Raw genomic sequence first — 10,855 nt, 5'->3', positions numbered from 1 at the left:
AAAACACTAATTTGAAAAGATATATGCACCCTTATGTTTATTGTAGCATTATTTATAATAGCCAAGATATGGAAGCAACCCAAGGGTCCATTGATAGATGAATGGATAAATAAGATGTGGGGGGTGTGTATGTATACATACATATACACACAATGGAATATTAGTCAACCATAAAAAAGAGTGAGATCATGGGGCGCCTGGGTGGCTCAGTTGGTTCAGCATTTGCCTTTGGCTCAGGTCATGATCCCAGGGTCCTGGGTTCAAGTCCTGAATCAGACTCCCTGCTCAGCGGGGAGTCTGCTTCTCCCTCTGCCTGCTGCTCCCCCTGCTTGTGCTTGCTCTCTCTCTCTCATACAAATAAATAAAATCTTTTAAAAAAATGAGATCTTACCATTTGTGACAACATATATGGACCTAGAAGGTATTATGCCAGGTGAAATAAGTCAGGAAACGACAAATACCATATGATTATATGTAGAATCTAAAAAACAAAACAAGGGGGGCCTGGGCTCAGTTGTTAAGCATCTGCCTTCGACTCAGGTCATGATCCCAGGGTCCTGGGATCGAGCCCCGCATCAGGCGCCCTGCTCAGCGAGGAGCCTGCTCCTCCCTCTCCCACTCCCCCTGCTTGTGTTCCCTCTCTCGCTTTGTCTCTCTCTGTCAAATAAATAAATAAAATCTTAAAAAAATAAAAAACAAAACAAATGAATCAACAAAAAGCAGAGTCAGACCCATAAGTAAAGAGAACAAACTGATGGTGGCCAGAGGGGAAGGGGATGGGGATGGGGAAAATGGGTGAAGGGGAGTGGGAGATACAGATTTGCAGTTATGGAATGAATAAGTGATGGGGATGAAAGGTACAACATAAGGAATACAGTCAGTGGTGTTGTAATAGTGCTGTATGGTCACGGAGGGTGGTGAGCACAGCATAATGTATCGACTTCTGGAATTATTATGCTGTACACCTGAAGCTAATGTAACACTATGTGTCAACTATCCTTCCATTAAAAAAAAAAAAAGACAACCAACCCATATGCCCATTGCACCTTCGGGTGGACAAGGCAAATATTTCTGTCTTGGATGATAATCTATGCTTTCACACTTGGAACTTTTCTGTACCATTGCCTTTGTGGAGATCTGAAAATGCTTCACCGCCCAACCACTAATTCTCAAACCATTTTGAGAAAAAAAGAGAGGAAACTAGGAAAAATTACTCTCAATGTCCTTTTTCTGGAGAGTGTCCTCAAATGTTTTTGCCTGTGGCCAACTTAGGCTTGGCAGAAGTCCCCACAGCCTATGTCCCTCTGCCTGTTTCCTCCTTCCAGAAGAAAATTTAAAAAAACCCAGTGGAAAAAAAAAATCAGAGGAACAAGAATTTTTTATTCACTTTATAAAAACATTACAAACATATACACATGATTTTATACTGAATTTCTAATATATATAATACCTATTTCTCATGTGTATATATTTTATAAAAACTTAAATATTTTTACATAGCATTATATTTTATAACATGAAACAATGCTTTCTTCAAAAGTTTAGTAATGCTGAATGATTCTTAGTAGGCTTCAAATAAATAACCTTTGGGAGAAATTGGCATTTTGGGTTTCATAACCCTCTCTCAGCCCTTCCATTAGCCTTGGACCATAACTCAAGAGCCATTTTTTTCCTGGGGACAACAATGTAGGCATTTTGAGCATAGACCCTTTTTGTTAGGAAATGAAGCCTAAGTGTAGTGGTAGGAAACAGACATTCTAATCACAAGTTTTCTCTTCAAATCCTCGGAGGCAATGATCTCTTTCCAGACCCTCCCGTGCTTTTTCCCAACCAAAGATCTTGAAGTAGTGGAGTGAAAAGCAGTAGAGACACCTGAACAGTGAAAACAGAAAGCTTGCCAACTTCTTCCTCACATGCCCACGATTTCCTTCCTGGGGTTTTTTAGTTAGGATCTTGAGCACTCAGAAAATAGGCACAGAGAAACAGAAGAGTGGAGTTTCAATAAAGACCAAGCCATGTTTACTACACGGTCTGAGTAGAGAAAAAAAGACAAGACAAATAAACAGGTGCAGCCTCCAGGGCCACCTCCCATCACAACAAAGGCCAATGTCAGGGAACAATCAGCCATCTTAATCCTTGACTGATTAAAATTGATCACCACAATCCAGGGACACACACATACTACAGTGAAGGAAGCTGCATAAGATCTTCAATCCCCAAGGGTCTGGCAAAGTTCAACTTCCCTTCCTTGCTTTTCTTCTAGAATTCAGTTTGCACATTTCTCTTGGATTCAGTGAAATCCCAGTCTTCTAAGAGATAAGTTTCAGAGAGGGCTCCCTAACCATTGTTAATTATAAAATAAACCCCAGTGGAGAAGAACTCCTTTCTTTCCCACTTTCCTAAAATTTGGGAGTTACTTAACACTAGATTCTATCATCTATAATGTAAGACTCAGAGCTGCATTAGCCCTCTCTCTGTTTTTACAGATAAGGGCCCTATGGCTCAGGGAAGTTGAGAAACGAGGGATACACAGCTAACAAGAGGCAGAGACAAGCCAGCATCTGGGTCCGGCTCCAGGGCCTGGACTCACCCTTCTGCTGGGTGGCTGCCCCCAGCTGGATCATCAAGCGCAGTCTGTGGATATCCTTGGGGACATGAAAAGGAGGGTGGCAAAGCCAGAGGTGGAGGGTTGGAGGAAGCAGTGGGATTGAGAAGACCATGAGCCATCATAAAAGAGGGTGTTCAGTCAGCAAGTAAATGACAGACATGCTCCATGGTTCCATCCCTATGCCCTGGGGAGGGCACCAAGGCACCAGAAGAGATGGACCCTTAGCCACAGTAGCATGGCCCCCCAAGTGAGGTCAGAGGGCAGATAAAGGGGCAGTAACTTTTGGGATGAGCAGGGAGAATCTTAGGACTCAGCTCTGGGAGTAGGGCCGTCCTGGTGGAGGGCACGTGTCCCAGTAAGGAAACGCATGAGGACAGGGCGACTGCTGGGCATTCTATGGAGAGTAGGGCTCACAGAGGATCGAAGGCTGTTCACCGTAACCATTTAGGCATCAGGTGACCCTTGTGTCCAGGCTAGGCACAGGTATCTCTCCTTGAGTGAAAAAAAATGACCTGCAGGTTGACTTCCAGGGCTGGTTTTATTTGTACTGCAAAAGTATAAATATCAGAAAAATTGGAAGATACAAAATTAAATAAAGGCAATGAGCCTCTGATGCAATTCAACACACCAAGGACATGACTCAATGCAAGGTCAACTGCCTCTCCCTCCCAGGCATTCAGTCCCCGAAACAGCTCAGTCAGGCTACGCTTAGCCCCCCGCCCCTCACACATCTCCGGGGTGCTCCGCCGTGCGCGATGCTGCCCATCCCCGTCCTGGCACGCATCCTCCAGAGGCCTGTCCTGGCCCCTCAGAAGTGTCCTGGCACAGAACATGGCCTTTCCCGAGTTGGTATCATTCTGCTTTTGACGTCTTCCATTGCAGCTAAATATCTAGCTCTGTGAAATGAAAAGATAGGGTGATTCTCTCCTCACTTTCTGTATTCTGTAAGGAGTGGCCATTGTCCTCATGCTCTGGAAACCTCTGTGAACTGGATCTGGTCTTGCCCACACGCAAATGGAAATGCCTAGATGGAACTAAGACCGACGGAAAGGGTTTGGCCAAGTCCCAAAGAAAAGAAAATGATTCGACCCTAAGGAGGCAGACAGTCCTGATTCCGGGCACACGAGGTAAACGCGAATGGAAATCCAACTGTTGCAGAGAGTGATTGCTCAGATGGAGCAAATGTGCTGTGAAATCAGCCCTTGGAAAATCATCTGGAGTTCATCTTAGTGAAATCCAAAAACAATAACGGACTCCCCAGCCACCCCAGAGGGAGCCTCAGGAGCTCCCCTCGTCAGAAGCCCGGAAAGCCGCGGCGGGAGCCAGGCCCTGGGTCTCCGACTCTGCCCTTGTTTATTTACAAACCTGCTTTCCTTTCCCACCTCAGGTCATCCCTCGGCTTTGCCCCCTGGGTAGCCCAGGGCATCCATCATGCCCCTCACCGGGCAGGCGCAGAGGCACACATGAAAAAGACCGTTAACTCGGCGGCTGCCTCCCCAGCCCCGGCCCGGCAGAGGGGTCCTGCTCACGGGGCCGGGGAGGGGGCGGGCAGACCAGAGACTTTGCTCTGGGCCATCGCAACAAAAGTCAGAGGGGAGGGGAATCCGAAGGCAGTCCCTGAGGTCCCCTAGAAAAGAGAATGCCCCTTTCGGTTGGGCTTTGCCTGTTGCGGTACACATTCTAAAACGTCCCAGAAGCAGCTCTGGTCCCTCCGGTATTTCACTCTTGCAAAGAAGGGGCCCGAGCTCATCCTGAGCCCAGAGGCACCAGGAGTCAGCCTGGGGAAGTGTGCATCCCCAGCAGCCAGGAGGGCAAGGGGGCATCTCAGTGCAAGGACTGGGACTGCTCCCACACAGGAGGTTGGAGCTCTGAGGAATTCAGGGATTTGTTGTCTTGTGATGGGCAGGTTTTGGCTATCACAACAGATTGAGTGAAATGGGTGACCTTCCGGAAGACTGATGGCTCCTGTCCCCAAACCTCACATCTGCCTTTGACACCCTCCCAGAGCCTGGAGCCAGCCCACTCTGGGTCTGTGATCTCACTTGGAAAATTCAGATGGTCGGGCTGAAGCAAAGACGTTGGAGGGAGTCATGGGAAGGACTGGGAGAATGTTTGTAAGCTGCTTAGCAGATGAAAGTGACAACGTGTCAAATTTTCCAAGCTGGTTTCCAAAGCATTCTATTAATGGGTCTTCCAGAAGCCCATCTCTTAACAACCTGAAAGAGGTTTGGGTCCCCACTTTTTCTGCCACAACATATAAGATGATGACATTCGTATAAGCAATACACTCCCACGGCCCCTCCCACACCGGTGCCCAATTCCCAGCATGTTGGCCAGCCTCCACCTTTCCCCTCCCACCCACGACGGCGCATCAGGATAAAAGTGGGTAGAAGGGCATTGTAATGGAGGTAACCTAGAAACCACTCTAGTTGCAAAAAATAAATTAGTGAACAAATCATTCACACATTTTACTAGAAGGGACAAATGACTGTTGTCTAAGTGTAGTCTTGTTGGGACGATGGTTGAAAAGGAGAGCTGGAGGGGCACCTGGATGGCTCAGTTGGTTAAGCATCCAACTCTTGGTTTCAGCTCAGGTCATGATCTCAGGTCCTGAGATCCAGCCCCGTGTCGGGCTCCACACTCAGGGAGTCTGGTTAAGATTCTCTCTCTCCTTCCTCTGCCCCTCCCCTTGCTTGTGCATGCTCAAATAAATAAATCTTTAAAAAAAAAAGAGAGAGAGAGAGCTGGAGCAGCGTGGAGCTCCCTGAGGGTGTTTGACCCCTGGCCAACAGGCCTGGCTGCCCTAGTCTCAGGGTCTGGTGTTGGGGACTTGCCATTGTTCCAGGATAGCATCTGCAGCCTTTCAGAAGTGGTGGCCCCAGGGCTGGTGTTGTCCACTATGCAAATATTGTAGCATTTTGCACCCCCATTGTTGCAGTCTGAGGACTTCTGTGTCTGGCAGGTAACTGAAGTGTAATCACATCGTCAAGATGATCATGTGATCTTGTGACCCAAAAGAAGAGACTGGACTCCTGGGCCACTGAGGAGAGATGAAGCTGAGGAAGGTGGGCTGGCAGGGAGGCCTTAGAAGAAAATGCGGGGATGTCTGCGAGAATTCCCAAGGTATGGGGTGAAGGATTCTTTCAGCATTTAGAATCTGCTTTCTTTGTGCCATACCTTGGGCCTCCGGCCAGCTAATACCTTCTTTCTTTTTCCTTCCTACCTCCAATAAAGAATGCAGCTGAAAATATGTATTTCAGAGCTTCAAATCAAACCAGTGGCTTGCCACACCAGATAGCACTGAGCCCTGCTCCTCACACAGTAGCCAGAGATCCTTGGATGAACTAGCACTTAGGAGGCCACTGCTGGCCTATGGGCGGGTCAGAGTTCTTTCAAGCTAATTGGGTATTTAGATGTGCTTGAAACCAGAATAGACATTCCATAGAAAGTCTGTGTGTCCCTCTCTTTTAAACATCCCTCGGGTCCTCTGAGTCATGGCATCTCTGCATCAAATAAACAACTGGGAGCTACGGGCTTCAGCAAGGACCGTAAAGTGGCTCGTCCCTTTTCATGCTCGAAGTCCCTTGTCCCTATGGTTTGACAAGAGATACTGAGTTGACGATGGTGATGCAAAGCCTCAGCTTGTCTAATCTGCAGCATCTGGGGCCTGGCCCTCACTTACTGACCTTGGGCAAAAACGTCAATGTTTTAATTGCGTGTCCTTCTCATTCATTCCACAGACATTCAAGTGTCATGCACAGTACAGACCCAGTCACGCTTTCACGGAGCTGCTCTTCTGGTAGAGACAGACAGACAAATGCAGACACATCCGATGTGCTCCAGGACGGTCAGGAGTTTCATCCATTTGTCTCTCCAGACCCTACAAGAACACCTGGCACATAATAAGCGCTCAGTAAATGAGCATGTTAATAACCACGGAAAAGGCGCCCGAGCTCTAAGTGTTACGGCCAGAATGCGAGTGTGCGGAGACAGAGGGGGGCCCAGAGGCATGGCCTGCGTGGTGGGGCAGCTGGGAGGGCCGGCCCGCAACTCACTTCGTGCACACGTGACCCACACGCCAGGAGTGGATTCATTTGCTGGAGCTGCTCTAGCAAGGGTAGAGACCCGGCGTCCTAAGTGGCAGAAATTGTGTATTTCACAGTTCCAGAGGCCAGACGTGGGCCGGGGTGCCTCTTTCTGAGGGCTGTGAGGGGAGATCTGTCCCAGGCCCCTCTCCTTGGTGTGCAGATGGTCAGCTGCTCCTAGGTCTCACACCCTCTTCCCTCCATACGTGTCTGTGTCCAAGTTTCTCCTTCTTATAAGGACACCAGTCATGCCCGCCCCCCACCCAACGTTACTGTAACTTGATAACCTTCGTAAAGATCCTGCCTCCAAATAAGGTCACGCTCTGAGGTACTGGGGGTTAGGACTTCAACATATGAAATTCAGAGTGGACACAATTCAACCTCAAGGTAAGTGTTTCATAAACGTTAGCTGTTAGTAAATTCAAAACCAGGGGAAAAGTAGAAACAAAAGCAAAACAAAACCATTAAATAATAAAGTTGGATGTTTGTTTCATTAGCTCAAAACCTTCCAGTAGCTCAATGCAACCCAAGAGATGAAGGCCAAGTCCCTCAGCCCGGTGGTCAAGGACTCCCATGATCAGCCTTCCCTCCCTGGTGCCCGGGCTCGGACCGCGCTCCCCGGAAAGCCCTCTCTTCTCGTCCCGGCGCATCCAGCTTCAGCCGCCGCTCAGAAGCCCAGCTGCAGGCTCTGCTCCTTCGAGGGTTATTTCCTAGGATGGTTCACTAGTCTGCGTCCCAGCACACTCAAGGGAACTCTGAAGAATAAAGGGAGGACTACTTTCAGAGGAAGGGGGAGGCTAAGGGAAAGCAAAAAGGGACCCAGAGACCCAGCGGCAGCAGGAAGCCACACATCCTGCGCTCCCCAGGAGCTGTGGCTTTAGAGGAACCAGCCAAACCAGAATCCTAACAAGACAGGGAGGAAGGGGGGGGCACCTCACAGGCCTCCCTTTCCTTCTGCCCTCCTGTCTCCTACCTGTGGCTCCACGGGCAAAGCCCACCTAGAAGATGGGGGCAAGGGGCCGGTCAATGTGGTCTACGGAGGTCTCTCCCAGGGCACCCAGCAGGGAACAGAGAGTCTCTGAGCCTGAGTCCAGGGCAGACAGAATAATCAGCACACACCCTGTCTCTCTTGCCCTCCTTGGATCCCACAGGGCATTTTTCATCTGGACCATGTACGTGACCTGTAGCCAAACCAAGCGCCCCTGGCTGGTGATCTCACTTTCCCAGTGTGTGGCTGTCGCTATGGCTGGAGGATAAGCCCCAAAGCAGAGAGCGTGTCAGACGCTTCCTCTGCGCCCACCCCCCCGTGGTGCTGAGTACAAAGCTGGGCTTGTAGTACGTGCTTAGTAAATCAGAGCTGAACTCAAGCTGGGTTGTAGAGATGAAGTGTGGGTGGGATCCACACAAATACATATTGAAAAATCACCGGCTCTGGAAGAACAATTGTCAGGCCCATTTCCTGCTGCAGACGGAGCCAGGAGACGCTCGGGGCTTGGCAACCTGACAGCTGAGGAGCAGCCAGGGAATTTAGCAGGAGACAGAGAAAATGAGCCCTGTGGGTCTGGCCCAGCCCCATCAAAAGCAGACTTAGGGCAAAATCTCTCTTCCCAGATTCAGGGGCCAAGGTGGGGTGGGCGCTGGCTCTGTTTGCACAGGTCTGCCTCGAGCCAGAGTGTGGGGGAATTAGGGAGGAGGCAGCATCGATCTGGAAGCCGATGGCTCAGCCTGAGGCCAGGCAGAGCTCGAAGGCACAGAAACGGTCACCTGAAGGGAGAGCACAGATGTGGTAATTGTGGCATCTGCCATACCCCAGCCCCTCCTCTGGTAGGAACGGTCTGCCCTTGAGCTAGGCTGGGTTGGGGCGAGGGTTGGCCATTGAATGGACCTACAGTGGGCACCTGCCTCCATGACAACCTGTCCATAGGCTAGTCATTGACATATTCGATGGACACTGTGGTCCTCACCTCAAAATCCTCTCTACCTCAGAGGACCTGGTCATTTCATTTCCCTTTCCAAGGAATGCACATGTGACTCAGTTCTAGCCAGTGAAATTTATAGGAAAGTCTGCTTGGGGACTTCTAGGAAAAAGAAAATGACAAAGACAATCTCCCCTATTCCCTGCACGCTGTGTCTCAATGGGATGCTGCCGCCATCTTGCTACTGCCAGGAGTTAAACCAACGCCGAAGCTTCTAGCACAGAGGTGGCAAGGACTTAGTCTATGAGGAGATAACTGAGCCCCTAAAACGGCCATTCTTCACACTCACAATTCCACTACTTCAGTTGTGTGAGGTAGTAAATGCCATTATTTAAGTCTGCTTCACTGGGGTTTCTGTTACTTACAGCCCAGAGCACCCTATTTGATATGACCTGAAAGACAATCAGCTAAGCTGGGTAGACAATCCCCCTCCAGGACGTGAGCAGGACAAGCAGCCCACCAATGGTTCGGGAACTGGTTTAACTGGTACACAAACTTTTAGTAGTTATGTATTTATCATCTATTCATTTAAACCTATAAGTAGAATATCAAACCTGTGACACCAGGTTTCTTTTAAAAATAAATTTTCTTGGGGTGCTGGGGTGGCTCAGTTGGTTAAGCTTCCGACTCTTGATTTGGGCTCAGGTCATGATCTCAGGGTCATGAGATCGAGCCCCTGTGGGGCCCAGTGCTGGGCATGAAGCCTGCTTAAGATTCTCTCTCCCCCTCTCCCTCTCCCCCCCCAACCACCCTCCACTCTCCCACCTCATGCGCATGCATTCTCTCTAAAATATAATAATAATAATAATAATAATAAATTTGCTTGTACACAATGTGAATTATTTTAAAGGAGAACATTCAGTAAAGTACAAACGGTACAAAGTGTAATATGGTATACAGAATGCAACTCTGAAATGTTGGTAAATTAGATCAGAGGCTGCTGAGGAATTAGCCAGTAAAGAGAGAGGGGAGCAGAAACACCAAGAGGGGGAGACATTCAGCTCAACAACTACCAGCTAAGTACCTTCACGTGCCATGCCTGGGTCGAGGTTGGGGATGCAGCAGAGAACAAGACTATTGTCTGTCCCGCTGCCTGCAGTCTAACGTGGAGGCAGACATCGAATCGACTAGGTAACTTCACAATACACCATCTCGTCCCCGTACCAGGAAATTCCATAAGAGACAAAGCAGTGTTAGGAGTGTGTATAACAGAAACACCTGACTTCACCTGGAGGGAACAGAAAGGCCAGAGAGAGAGAGATGGGGAAAGGAAAAACTCCCTGAAGTTGCTGCTCCTATTGGCCCACTTAAGCTCAGGGCCGTGAGCATCCTTAAAATAAACCTTCGCTTTAGGAGGCTGTTAGGGGCTGAACTGCATCCCCTCAAAAATTCATACATTGATGTCCTAAGCCCCAGTACTTCAGAATGTGACTGTATTTGGAGAGAAGATTTTTAAGAGATATTAAATTAAAATGAGCTCATTAGCAAGGGCCCTAGTCTAATATGACTGGTGTCCTAATAAGGAGGAGAAATTTGGGCCCAGAAACATGCATAGAGAGAAGATGGTGTGAAGACAGCCCCCAACAAGCCAGGGAGAAAGGCCTGGGACACATCCTTCCCTCATGGAGCTCAGCAGGAAGCACCCTGCCGACGCCTTGATTTTGGACTTCCAGACTCCAAATCTGTGAGACAATGAATGTCTGCTGCTTAAGCCCCCTAGTCTGTGGTACTTGGTTACATCAGCCCTCGGAAACTAATACAGAGGCCTAAGTGGGTTTTTGTCCCTCACAGTAAAAACAGCCCAAGTGACCCTGAGAGCACACAGACCTGAGTTTGGGAAGAGAAGATCCTGGCCAGGGAGGACTTCACAGGGCAGGACGCTCTGTGTCTGGTAGGCCTCGGGGTCTTCCTCCATCCTCCCCTCTCCCCCAAAAGGGAAATCTGGAACAGACACCCGTCTTCCCTCCTGGATGGGGAGGGAGCTGGTAAGAAGAACCCCTGCCAGGGGTTATGGGCTCCCTGGCCATAACCTTGGATCACTTATAACAGTCCTGCAGGGACAACGGGGTTTACTGCCAGGAAGAGAAACCCCAGGAAGCCAGCCTTTCTGCTTCTTGGGGTAGTGGGGTGGAGTGAGATTCTCCAGCCATGACTCATGCAAGGTTTCATGGGGAAGGGAAGTTAAG

At 49.1% G+C, this 10,855-nt stretch overlaps 1 long non-coding RNA gene across 1 annotated transcript; it reads left to right on the top strand.

Annotated features, from left to right (window-relative positions):
• Positions 1 to 3,512: 3,512 nt before the first annotated feature.
• Positions 3,513 to 6,458, top strand: LOC135361624 (uncharacterized). The gene is made up of 3 exons (XR_010405209.1): positions 3,513 to 3,735; positions 5,571 to 5,731; positions 6,349 to 6,458. It is a non-coding gene; the product is annotated as an uncharacterized LOC135361624 (long non-coding RNA).
• The last annotated feature ends 4,397 nt before the right edge of the window (positions 6,459 to 10,855 follow it).

This window comes from Mirounga angustirostris, unplaced genomic scaffold (genome assembly GCF_029215605.1).
Source record: "Mirounga angustirostris isolate CCGP_5_RB_7025 unplaced genomic scaffold, mMirAng1.0.hap1 SCAF_9, whole genome shotgun sequence".
In the NCBI taxonomy this organism is placed as follows: domain Eukaryota; kingdom Metazoa; phylum Chordata; class Mammalia; order Carnivora; family Phocidae; genus Mirounga; species Mirounga angustirostris.
This window is presented reverse-complemented; position numbering and strand designations above follow the sequence as displayed.